Raw genomic sequence first — 13,956 nt, forward strand, 5'->3', positions numbered from 1 at the left:
CAAGAAAATATGAGGAAAAAAAAAGCCTGTAAGTTACCTTATTATTCTAAAACTCAGCATAATGCCAGGCACAAAGTAGCAACTCAATAAATGTCTTTCATTTATTCATCATTCATCCATTCAACAAATGTGGATCTGCAATAACAGAAATGAAACCCTGAGGGTTCTAATAAATAAACCATTTGCTTCAGGGAATAATTAAATCTTACTGCTCTGATTTTTGCTCATGGTTAACTTAACCAAGGAAGCGTCTTCCCCATGCCTCTCCTCCCTGACCCTTCTCCTTTCAAGGATTTACAGGTCCTTTGAGAGTGGTTAATGAACTGAGGAACTCATAAGCTGGTACAGCATAAGGATCTCAAACAGACTTGAAGCTCGCTGGCAATAATCCCTTCTGATGCCTCCATCAGCAACACCTGCATGGCCCTAAAGCTTCATTATTGAGATGAAACAGAAAATGGGGAATTATCTGGATCATTCAGGCAAAAGGAACAGTCTCACTTTGACTTGCTTGAGCCTGATAAAAACTGAGGCCAAAGCATTGAATTATTTCCCCCCTTTTCTCCTCCCGGGTATTGGAATCATTTTCTGAGCGCTCTGGGTCTCTCTGCATTCAGTCTCACTCCGAGAGAGCGGTTTCCGTCCAGGTCTCTACTGCCAGGAAGAAGTGTAAATTGAAGCAATTATCTGGATTGTTCAAGGAAAAAAAGCCTCAAATTCTTCTGCCTGAGTGACCTAGATAATTGCTTCAATTTTCACGTCAGCTGCCTGACTTCAGCAGGCACTGGGGTAGTCATTTAACTCAAACCCTGGGGTCTGCAGGTTACCATGTGGCTTTAATCATTTTTGATTGCCCAGGCCCTGCCCCTTTCCTACTAAGCACACACAAAAAATCTGGACCTGATAAGGATTAAAAGCCAAACAAACCGGTGAACATGTTTTTAAAGATGTTGAGAAATTCCCTTAAATTTTGCAAATATAATCTATTGCCCTGAATAGAAAGTCTGGATGTCTTGTAAAACGTATTGCCTCAGTTCAAGATGCCCACGTAATCCAGCTCAGCAGGGAAGAAGGAGAGTCTTTTACTTACCTCTAACACGGTGTTTGCTGTTCTGAAGGAGAAAAGCCCTTTCTCTAGGAAAATTGACACATTGATTAATTTTATTCAGTTATACTTTTAGCACTCAAACTCATGGACAACAGAAGGGAACCACTGATAAGAAGGGACAGAAGAGGAGAGAAAAAACAAAACTCTCATGTCCCAGGGGAGGAGGGGACCTGTGATGAGCATTGGGCAATCCCAGGGCAGCATGTGGAGACCACACACGGGCCATGTTTGGAGCCCTCAGCTGACTCAGCACAATCCAGGGTGTGACCTGATGTCGGCTTGTCCCTTCTCTTCCAACCCCTGAGTCAGGGTTCATTCAGTGCCCCCTCCCCCCCACCATAGAATTCTGCATTGGTAATTCCTCTGAAAATCGACTCACAGGAAAGCATTAAGGAGCAATGTCAATTTTACTGAAAATGTAGTAGAAGGCACAAATGAAGGATTTCTACTGCATACTGCAGAGGGAACTACTTAACAATCAGTAAGCTGACTGCATGTCTTCTAAGTCCCATCCCCATCACGGCCCCGCTGGGTCCCCTTCCCTCCCAGCGCCTCACGTGGCTCCCTTCTCCCAGGCCCTGCTTTCCCTGGACCCTCCTCCCTGACGGAGAGGGGTCCATGCTGTCCCAGCTCTGTGCTGGGTTGCAGCCTCACGCCCATGACTGTGCTCAGCAGAACAAAGGGTGCTTAGTCAGCAGGTCCATCCTCCTCAGAGACGGACGGGAAGAAGGACAAGCATGTTCTATGTTATCTACATTGGAGAAACAGGGCAGCACCCTCAGCAAGTCGGTTACTTGTAAATAGGTTAAAGACACTTGAAAGCCTTCCAAGGTTGGTGCGGTTCCCCAGAGATAGTCTCCTTTTCTTTTCATAACAGTAAATGAGATGGGGTCTTCTTCAACAGGGGTCAGAGAAAAGTACTGCAAGGCCAAAAACTGTCCAACAATTGCGTTAGTTATCTATTGCTGCAAACAAATTACCCCAACACTTGGTGGCTTAAAATGCCAACATTTACAATGTCACAGTTTCTATGGGTTAGGGAGCCAGGACCCCTTAACTGGAACCCGTGGCTCAGGTTCTTCTCGAGCTTCAGTCACCTCCAGGCTCAGCTGAGGGACAGCCACTTCCAGGCTCACTCTTGTGGTTGTTGGCAGGATCAGTTCCTCTCTGGGTGTTGGCCAGGGGCTCCCCTCAATTGCTTGTCCCATGGGCCTCCCAACAGCTGGCCTTTTCAGAGCCAGTGACAGAGAGAGAGTGAGAGGGAGAGAGAAAACAGAATTCACAGTCTTTTATAACCTAATCTCACCTCATTATTTTTGCCAGATGCCATTGATTAGAAACAAGTCACTAGGTCCAATACATGTTCAAAGGGCAGGGATTAAGCAAAGATGTGAATACCAGGAGGCATGGATCACTGGGAGCCATCTCAGAAGGCTGCCTGGCACAACCACAAATGAATGAATTACTAGTTACTTACTACCCCTTACACAAAAGTGGGGCAGAGAGCAGAGTCAAGAGATACAACTTGGAAAACAAAACATACCCTTTTCCTCAAAGAGCTTCAGTCTAGTTAAAAGACATGCCAAAGAGATTTAAAGAAAATTAGCAGCCATTCCAAGCAAAATAGCCAAGACAGCAACCATCGAAGGTTAAAAAAAAAAAGGTATATTTCAACTTATAAAAATAAAAAAATCCTATACATCAGAAACCATACATAATAAAATTTTATAAATCAGCTAGGGAAGGTTTTTGCAACATATATGACAAAGAGTAGATATACATTTTTTCTTTTTTCTTTTTTTATATTTCTCTCTCTGCCCTCCCCCAGTTGTCTGCTGTCTGTGTCCATTCACTGTGTGTTCTTCTGTAACCTCTTCTATCCCTATCAGCGGCACCGGGAATCTGTGTTTCCTTTTGTTGTGTCATCCCATTGTGTCAGCTCTCTGTGTGTGCGTCGCCACCCCTGGGCAGGCTGCACTTTCTTTCAGGCTGGTCAGCTCTCCTTACTGGGTGCACTCCTTGCGCATGGGGCTCCCCTCTGCGGGGGACACCCCTGCGTGCATCAGCACTGCGCACGGGTCAAGAAGGCCCGGGGTTTGAACCACAGATTTCCCATGTGGTAGGCAGATGCCCTATCCATTGGGCCAAGTCCGCTTCCCTTTTTCATTTTTTAAAAAACAATTTATTGAAGTATACCGTTCATACATGAACATATATAAACAATAAGTGTATGGTAAAAGTTGTGAACTTACAAAACAAACGTGCATAACATCATACAGGGGTCCCATACATCACTCCACCACAAATACCTTGCATTGTTGTGGAACATTTGTCATAAATTATGAGAGCATTGTCGAAGTATTACTACTAGCTATAGTCCATATATTACATGTGATGTGTTTGCCCCCCAACCCGCCCTATTTTTGTTTATAAACATATAATTTATCTAAAGTGTACAATCAATGGCATTTGGTATAATCACCAAGTTGTGAATTCATCACTTCAATATTAGAGCACTTTCATCACTCAAAAAACAACCAACCAACCAAACCACAGTCATACCCAGTTGATATAACTTTTTTTTGAAGATTTATTTATTTATCTCCCCTTCCCCCCCCCCCCCCCCGCCATCCCAGTTGTCTGTTCTCTCTGTCTATTTGCTGTGTCTTCTTTGTCCACTTCTGTTGTTGTCAGTGGCACGGGAATCTGTGTCTCTTTTTGTTGCATCATCTTGTTGTGTCAGCTCTCCATGTGTGCGGCACCATTCCTGGGCAGGCTGCACTTTCTTTCATGCTGGGCGGCTCTCCCTACAGGGCACACTCCTTGCGCGTGGGGCTCCCCTACGCAGGGACACCCCTGCATGGCAGAGCACTCCTTGTGCGCATCAGTACTGCCCATGGGCCAGCTCCACACAGGTCAAGGAGGCCCGGGGTTTGAACCACGGACCTCCCATGTGGTAGACGGACGTCCTAACCACTGGGCCAAGTCTGCTTCCCTGATATAACTTTAATTAAGAATTCTTTCAAATCTAAATCGTAAATGCATAGAAAAATTAGCATAAGTATAAAAGCACAAGTCACAAAATAATAACAAATTATCCTTAAATGCATGAAAATTATTCATCCTTATTAGTAACCAAAGGAAAGCCTATTAAATTGGCAAAGATGACAAAGAATGATAATCTCCAGTGCTATAGAGTGTCCCAGGAAGGCAGCCTTCTCTTATCCTACTTGTGGGAAAGTAGATGTGTATCATATCTCTGGGAGGACAATGTAAATGGAAACCCTTAAAACACTTGCCTGCTGAAAGTGTCAGAGGCAACTGGCATGCAATCACTTACACCTTCAAGGGCCAAGAGGAGAAAAATTGTTTAGAGACATGGTGACTCAGACTGGAAAGGGAGGCTAATGCCAAATCAATGAGAATCTTGGACAACAGGTCATAGTGCCTGGGTGACATTCACCTGCCAGTGGGAAGCCACTGGAAGTTGTTAGGTAGGGGAGTAATCAAATGAGAGCAGTATTCTAAGCACAGTGAGAAACACCAATGAAATATTATGACTCCATCATTCTCCAGAGAATATCTTACCCGCCCCCAAACAAAAGGTCCTTCTCACTGAATGGAGACTTGGATGAAGGGCTCCAACATTTTGACTTCCTTTGAGCCCTGACATTTGAGGCTTTTGGGCTTGTGAGTCAGATTTCACCTCCCCCAAGGCATGGAACTGGGCATGCCACAATGGCAGCTATAGAGGTACACAATCCAGGGTGTGTCAGGACTCTTTGGGTTGCAAACTACAGAAACCTATCTGAGCTAGCTCAAATGAAAACAGAGGGAGAATTAATTATAATTCTTGAGAAAATAAGATTGGACTATACCTGGTCTCAGAAATGAACTGGAATCAGGGACTTGAGCACAGTAAAGTTTCAGTGTTTCTTTTGTCTGTGCTCTCTTCTGGGTACATGCTTTCTTCTTTTTCTTTCAGCATATTTATTGGGTTCTGTTTAGTTTCCCAGCTGCTGAAACTAATACCACTCAATGGATTGGCTTAACAACAGGAATTTTTTAGCACATGGTTTCTGGAAAGGGCTTGCTTCCTGCCAGGTTGGTGTCTGCTGGCTGGCAGGCAATCTTTGGGGTTCCTTGGCCTTTGTCACATGGCAATGCACATGGCAGCACCTTCTCCCTTCTCTACCAGGTTCCACTGACTTCCAGCTTCTAGCTGCCCCCGGTGGTTTCTCTTTCTGCTGACTTCCATTCTCTTCTAAAAGATTCCAGGATGAGATTAAAGTCCAACCTGAATCCAGGGCCACACCTTAACTGAAGTAACATCTTGAAGAGATCTTATTTACAGTGGGCCCACACCCACCAGAATGTGGGCCAGGGCCAAGAACATGTCCAAACTACGGTACACAATTCAATCTACCACGAGTTCCTTGGCTCCTCCAGCCTACATCATAGAATATTCAGCTTCTTTCGGCCCAGAGAAGTTTATATGTCCAATCACTTGGAGAATTATGAAAACTCTCTCTCTCAACCCTGATTTCGGTTTTGGTAGGACTTGGGCCTCAGCTTAAGTCAGGTGTCCCGGTAGGAGGAATCAACTCTGGCCAAGGGTAACATCAGATTGAAAAATCATATTTGTCAGAAGTAATCCCTTAACCAAGTGCATTGGGGTGGAAGGGCATGTCTCAGGAAAAGGGAAGCACTGTGACAATGCCCGTGGCTTTGACCATACTGGGACTTGGGGAATAAGGGAAGCCATGGGACAGATCTCACCCTTCCCTCTGAGGAATTCTTCCCAAAACAGATGCTGATGGAGCAGTTCAATGCTGTGTGCCCTTCATAATATCACTCATTTCAGATCCAATTCTACCAGAGTCTGGAAGATTCTACCTATTCTGCTCTTCACTGCCAAACCCCGCACCCCCACCACACACAAATTACCTAGTGAGAGTCAGTAAAATCCTGATCTAATTTTAAAGCTCATCATATGCCCATCGGTACAGCCTGCTGCCAACAGTCTCTTCTTGGGGAAGCTAAGCAACTCTCTCAGTCCAGCTGCTCTATGGATGATTTAGGATTGTCTTTTTTATGGATGGCTTTATTTTTCCCTTAAATTACCCGTTCCTCTTTGAGAGAAGAGAGAGCAACTGAATTCTCAAAGAATTAACTGAATAAGACTCCGACACAGAAAAGAGATGAATCTGATATAGTACTTTAAAAAGTGAACCCTGCCGACACTAGTGAAGCACCCACGCTCTCTTTGTGTAAGCCTCATAGTTATGGGTGGGCTGACAGCTTAAAACCATTTAGCAAGTACTTCTCCCAGCCCCTTTTGAAGGACTTCTTACTCCTGCAGTACACATATTGGCAACATTCAGCCTCTTATTGCTGATTAATGAAAACTAACAGTTGTATAGTTTCTTTGTCCACTTTTACTGGCATGCATCTGGCCACCTCAGCAAAATTCTAGCTCCAAACTCAAAATTTAAAGTTCTGTTTTACTCCATTTTATCTATCATATAAGCACCCAGTTGGCAATACATATCAGATAGAGAGCTTCATGTCAGTGTTTTGAAAAATTCATTCATTTAACAGCTATCTGTAACGTGCCTCCCATGTGCCAGGCGTGATCTAGGTGCTGGCGAGGTGATGGGGAGAAGTCAGAGAGAGCTTACATCCTCCAGAAGGAGGTAGACAATGAACAAGAAGAATATGGCATGGGATGTCCAGGAGTAATAAGTGCAACTAAGAAGAGTAAAAGGCCAGAGAGGGATGGTGGGTCTATTCTAGTTCAGGTGATCGGGAAAAGAAAAAAACTTGAAGACATGCGTCAATCCTTAAACTATAACAGAAGAAGAAATGAAGGAAAAATGATATACACACATTTAAAAGAAGGGAAGGAAACAGGAATGGAGTGAGGATGTTAGTTAGCTATTGCTATCAAAATTTAATGGCCTGAGGAACCACCATTTCTTACCAGTTTACCGGTCAGCTGGGCCTTTCTGTGGAATGGGGCCACGCTCAGCTGAACCTGGCTGCACTCTCCCACATTTTAGGGTTCAGCTTGTTGTCACCTGGTCTAAGATGGTCTTAGCTCTTTTCTATGTGTCTCTGTCATCACTGCGGGCCAACCCAGGCATAGTCCTGTGAGAAGGCAGAGGTGCGAGAAGGAGCAAGCTCAGCTGTGTGAGGGTGGACAGGCGCATGTACTTTTCAAGCCTCTGCTTGCCTCACATTTGCTAACATCCCATTGGCCAAACAAAGTTACATAGTTGAGACCAGAGTCTGAGGGAGAGGGGACGGCAGTGTTACAGGGCACAGAGCATGGATTCAAGGAGGCCGTTTATTAGAGACATCGATACAACTACCTACCAGAAAAAGAAAGGAAGCAAGGAGGGAAAGAGGGAAGGTGGGAGGCAAGGAGGGAAAGAGGGAGGGAGGGAGTCATGCATTAAATTGTGTCCCCCCAAAAGGTATATTCAAGTCCTAACCCCCAGCCCATGAATGTTACTTTCTTTGGCAATAAGGTCTTGGAAGATATGATAGTGAAGATGAGGTCAAGCTGGATTAGAATGGGCCCTAATCCAACATGTCTGGTGTCCTTCCAAGAAGGGGACCATTGGGGCGCACAGACAAGGGGGAACGCAATGTGAGGACAGAAACCAAGGGAAACTGAGGACTGCCGGCCACCCCCAGAAGCTAGGAAGAGGCAAAGGAGGATTGTTCCCGATAGGTTTCAGAGGGAGCATGGCCCTGCCAACTTCTTGATTTTGGACTTTTAGCCACCAGAACTATGAGACAATAAATTTCTGTTGTTTTAAGTCACCGAGTGTCATACTTTGTTCTGGTAGCCCTGGCAAACTGAGACAGTTGGTTTATTTTTTTAAAGTGTGAATAGTTGAAAAAATGAATAAATTCTACCCTCTTTTATATGAAAGTGGATTGTGCACTTTGTGACTTATTTCAGTCTCCTTCTGTGGCTGAGGCCACCAACAGCAGAAGGTAATCAAGAAGGGAAGGGCACTGGGACCAGGGAGAGAGGAAGAGTCTTGCACTGGCTCCCTTTATCCCTTTATTCCACATCCCAATGGCTTGAGGATTTTCCATGCATGGAACAAGACAGACTGTTGTGCAGAAGTCTTGGTTCTGCCCGGAAGACTCTCATCCCAGTCCACTGTCTTCCTATCTTCAAAATGTCAGGCAAGCCTTAGGACACCAGTTTTTAAAAGACATCTTCCTATGGAATATAGTTTGAGTACACTTTTGGGACTCCCCACCCTAAATTATTAATATACAATTGGCTTTAACTAGCATATGCACTTTAATATCTGTATTAGTCAGGGTTCTCCAGGGAAACAGGACAGGAGAGTGAAGAGGGGGAGAAGGAAGGGGAGAGGGTGGGGGAGAGAGGGGAGGCTGTAAATATTATGAGATTTATAATAGGAATTGGCTCGCACAACAGTGGGGATGGGCAAGTCTGAATTCCATTGGTCAGGCTGCAAACTGGGACATCCGATGAAGGTTTTTGATTAATTCTGACTGAAGTAGACATGGAAACTCTCCCTTCTTGCTGCTGAAATCATCAGTTTTCCTTTTAAAGCCTTCACCTGAATGGATGAGACTTCTCTCATTGTCGAAAGCTATCTCCTTGGTTGATTGCAGATGCAATTACTGTGAGACAAATTTCTGTTATTTTAAGGCACCAAGAGTGATAATTAAAAGTCACGAAATATTCTCACAGTAGCAACCAGGCCCATGTTTACTTGACCAAGCAACTAGACTGGACACCATAACCTAGTTGAGTTGACACATGAACTTAGGCATAAGAAAATCCTTTGGGTTAAGTTATTGCAAGATCCTATTAAATTCAGTCACTCATTTAATGAAAATGATCACAAGGCTCTGTCCCAGGAAATTATACCACGTATTTTCTAAGGGCTTTTACATTCTTGCTTCCATGGAAGGTCCAAAGATAAACAAGACATGGTTCCTGCCTTCCTGGAGTTTATCATCTAGTCAAAGAAGTAAAAATAAGGAAAAAATAATTGTAGGTGTGCAGCTCTGAGATGCATTTTGGGCTTTCCCAGGTTGAGAGGAGAGCACCTGTGGCCTTTCCAAGGTACAGCCATGACCTTGTGGGAAAGGGGTAGGGTCTCACCTGAGGGGGGCAGACACGCCCTCTGTCAGCACCGTGGAAGAGAGAGGTGGGCCTTAGGCAGGTAGGAGAAGGTTCCAGCCTGGTCCCATGAGGAACTTCAAAGTCATCCCACCTGGAGGCAAGGAGGTGTCCTTGTGTATCCCTGTGTACTCCCTCTTCCCAGGTGAGAAGCTTTGACCTCTGTTCTTCAGAGGAGGGCATTGCTCTAAAGCAGAGAGTGGCTGTGAGCTGTTAACAGCCCATTCTCCCAGCAGCTGGTGGAAGGGTCTGCAGACTGGTAAAGGGGTGGAGTGGGACATAGGGGTGTCCCCACACAGGAGGACATGCTCAACAAAGGGACGGACCTGCCAAATGGAGGTTTGGCAGCACTGTGTACAGTTCTGCTGGAGTGTAAAATCTAAGAGTCTAAGCGAGCACAGAGTGAGATGACACACCTCAAAATGTCATGGAGCTGTAAGGTGCCGCTGTGGGCTCCACACCTGTGATGCAAAGACCAGGTGAGACTCCAGAGACAGAAAGTGTTCATCTATAAATGAGAACAGCACTGTACAGGTGCTAATTACTTAAGATAAGCTTTAAATAGTCATGGATTCCTTCAACAAGAGTTCACTGGTACATTCTATATTCCAGCTAGGACTGGGGACACAGCAGGGACAAGTACCGCCTCGGCTCATGGCCTTAGGCAGCTTATGGTCTAGCGAGGGAAACAAGCACCAAACAATCACACCAGTGACCACTGAAGTGCAGCTGAGGCAAATGCTTTGGAAAGAAAAGTGCAGGCTGGGTATGATGGAGGACGGGCAGGTGAGGGGAGGGCTCCCTGCGCAAGCGCAGTTTAAAGGAGATCAGGGGAGGAACCGGGGAACGGAAGTGTGAAGGCCCTGGGTGGAGCTGGGGCAGGCAATGGGGCTGCCTGGTTCAAGGACCAAAGAGGGAACTATGGAGCTTTGATTAAAACTACATGTATCTGCTGATACTGTCTCCAGCTTCCTCTCCATTCTTTTTAGACGACCAAATACATGCTTTCAATAGATACCAATGTGTGCTCCACCATCAGGAAGAGCACTAGGTTTCATGTAGGATGCATTTGTTTTATTTTGTTGTTTACTCACATCATCGAGTCCAGTAAATTCTTCATCTAAGTTATCTTTCTCATATGTCTGTTCCTTTCCTATATCCTTGGCAACCATCCTAGACTAAGCATTATGACATCACATCTAAGTTGCTGGAATTGCTTCCTAACTGTCCGATCTGCCCCTCTCTTCTCTGATCTCATACTTATCCTTCCTATAACCACTCTGAAACAGAATTCCATTTTTATTTTTCCATAAATTAGAGCCAACGCAATATGGCCACAAAAGGAAATGGGAGGTATAGCTACAAGAAAAGTGGAATTTAAATTATATTAAATTAATAAACAGTTGCAGGATTACTGCCTGCCCAAAGCACAGGAGAACTAGCTGAAAAGCAAATACAATGGATACAAGAGTTCAATCAGGTGACCAGACCGAAAATATATAGATGAAAAACATTCACTTCTCTGTTTATCAGTAATATTCAGCTTTGAGAGGGAAATGGGATGCCATCAATAAGAGCTGTCACTCCTCAGGGTTGCTTGTGGGGGTGGAGAGAAATGAACACTCTCCTTAGCTGGATAGGAAAGGGAGGGGTGGCCCAGGCTCTGGAGCTGGACCCCAACTCCACTTCATGTCTGTGTGACTTTGGGCAAGCTGCCTACCCACTCCATGCCTCAATTTTCTCATCTGTAAAGTGGGGATAAAAATTCTATCACCTCATAGTTTATTATGAGGATAAATGAGGTAATACCCATCACATTGTGTAAGGATAAAGAGCTCAGGGCCTGGCATAGAATAGCCCTGTATAAGCATTTGCTAGTGCTATTATTAATATTAATGTTAATAGTATTATTTTTCTGTTAACCCTCAGCCACACTTTATCACCTGACCTGAAAATGTGTCTTGAGCCTTGATCTCACAAATTGTTCCATGAACACAGTTCCATTATCTCCTAACCCCCATCCTTATGATGAATATAAGGTTCAGTTCAAGTCCAAGGCCCAGCAGCCTTGCTAGCTATTCCTTCATTTTCATCCCTCAGTTTTTCTAAAAGCCAAGTCTGCAGAGATTGTATTCAATAGCTAGCAAGAGTAGCATTTTACTATCATAAATACTAAGAAATTTTAGCTCCTTGGTATTAGTCTCACACCTTCATTTAAAAAGGGGATCTTTGCTCTACATTTGTATAACTAAAATTTCCACTCAACTGTTTTACACAATCTACTCTCAAATGTTTAGAAAACAGATAACTAGATAAACAGTCAGATGGACAGATGATAGACAGGTGGATACGTGGATGGAGAGAGACAGACAGAGACAGAGAGATAAAATGATATGGCAAATGTGCCAAAATGTTAAAAGTTGGATCTGGATATCTTGGCAGGAGGGATTTTGGAGTTCTCCGTATGGGTTTTGTATTATTTTTGCAACTGTTCTGTAAGTTTGAAATTAGTTAAAAATAAAATGTTAAAAACAACAAAAAAATTCACTTTACCTGGTTAATTAGAAGCACTGAGAGGTTACTGGAAGAAAGTAGAAGGAAAAGTTGTGCCTGGTGAGGAAAACAGAGAAGTATACCAAGTGAAGCACATATTTATGCATACATTCATTCATTCATTCATCAAATATGTATTTTAGGATTGAACCCAGGACCTTGTACCTGGGACGGAGGCACTCAACCACTTGAGTTACATCTGCTCCCCATCAAATATTTTTTGAGCAACTGCCGTGATCCACATTCCAAGGATACAGCGGTGCTTAAGGACCTGTTTTTATGAAGCTTTCGGTCTAGTAGAGGAAGACAGACAGCGAACAGGTACACAAGCTACAAATACAACCACATAGGATGAGTGCTATGGAAGAAAAAGAGCTGGTGAAGAAAATCGGAGTGCTGGGAAGGGAAGCAGGCTGCTCTGAAGAGCTGGCATTTGGACGAGACTCATGTGCTGAGAAGGTGTGAGCTCTGACGACATGGAGGGGCAAGCATCCCAGACAGAGGGGCTGCTCGAGGCAGGAAGGAATGTGAGCGATTGCGGAACAGCAAGAACGCCAGTGTGGCTGGAGCACAGTAAGGCAGGTGGAGGGGGTAGGAGGCGGCTGAAGAGGTCGCCGTGGAAGCCAGTGGGCAGTACAGTTGTAAAGGTAATGGGAAGCCATGGGAAGGTTTGAAGTGAGGGAGCGACATGATCTGATTTGCATTATTACCAGACCTACGTGGAAAATGAAGGGCGCTGGCTGTGTGGAAGCAGGGAAGCCAAGTAGGCAGCCACTGGCAGAGGTTCGAACAAGAGAAGCAGGTGTCCAGCTGGCGAGGAGGAGAGGCAGGATTTGATTCTTGATGAATTCTGAAAGCAGAGCTGACAGGAGATGCCGATACATGGGCTTTGGTGGGGGGTGGGAGGGCAGGGGCCAAATAGGAATTAGTTGGCTAGGCGGACATTGGAGGAGCACTTACTTCTCAAGGGAAGAGATCAAACAAGGGATCCCTTGGTTGAAATGGGGACTAGGTGACACACTAAGAATAAACAATACATGTTGCCTCTGTTTCCCTGGGGCAGCATCAAGAGCTATGGGATGGTTTTCATTTCCAATAAATCAGTGAGACTGGAATACAGTTTAAACCAAGCCACAAATCAGACACAGGTACATCACTGCATGAGTGTACCTGGAGTCGCCAGGACACTCAGGAATTACACCGGGAACAGTTGGTCAGAGTAGAATTGGGTGCGGGCTGGTGTCCAGGGCACCCGCCACCCCGGCTGTGAGAGGCCTGCTGAGGGTGTAGGGGCCACCTCGAGCGGACCAAGGCCAGCAGAGCCTCAGGTGCTCACCAGAAGGCAGTCCCTAGCCACAATGGGAACGTTTAGTCAGAGGAGCTTCAGGCATCTCCTGATTTCTCTGTAGCAGCCTTAGGATGCAAAGCCAACACCCAAGCACCCAGTCCCAGCAATTTCCCCTAGGGCAGGCCTGGGGAAGTAATTGGATTTTTTTTAAGGATTTATTTTTTATTTATTTCTCTCCTCTACCCCGCCCCCCTCCCCCAGTTGTCTGCTCTCTGTGTCCATTCGCTGTGTGTTCTTCTGTGTCCGCTTGTATTCTTACCAGTGGCACCCAGAATCTGCGTCTCTTTTTGTTGTGTTATCTTGCTGCATCAGCTCTCAATGTGTGCGGCGCTGTTCCTGGGCAGGCTGCACTTTCTTTCGTGCTGGGCGGCTCTCCTTACGGGGCACACTCCTTGTGTGTGGGGCTCCCCTACACGGGGGACACCCCTGCATGGCAGGGCACTCCTTGAACGCATCAGCACTGTGCATGGGCCAGCTCCACATGGGTCAGGAGGCCCTGGGTTTGAACCGTGGATGTCCCATGTGGTAGGCGGATGTCTTATCCATTGGGCCAAATACGCTTCCCTTAATTGGATTTTTTCCCTTTTCTTTTTTGGTGGTAGTGGTGCAGGTGTGGAGTGGTTTCTGGGTAGGAGAAGCAGGCCGAGCTGTCATTTACTGAGTATTTAATGCCAACATTATACTACTCATTTCACAAACACTTCTAATTTTTACCTCACCGGCATTACCCCCATTTTACAGGTGAGGACACTGAGGCTCAGAGAA

This window comes from Dasypus novemcinctus, chromosome 7 (genome assembly GCF_030445035.2).
Source record: "Dasypus novemcinctus isolate mDasNov1 chromosome 7, mDasNov1.1.hap2, whole genome shotgun sequence".
In the NCBI taxonomy this organism is placed as follows: Eukaryota; Metazoa; Chordata; class Mammalia; order Cingulata; family Dasypodidae; genus Dasypus; species Dasypus novemcinctus.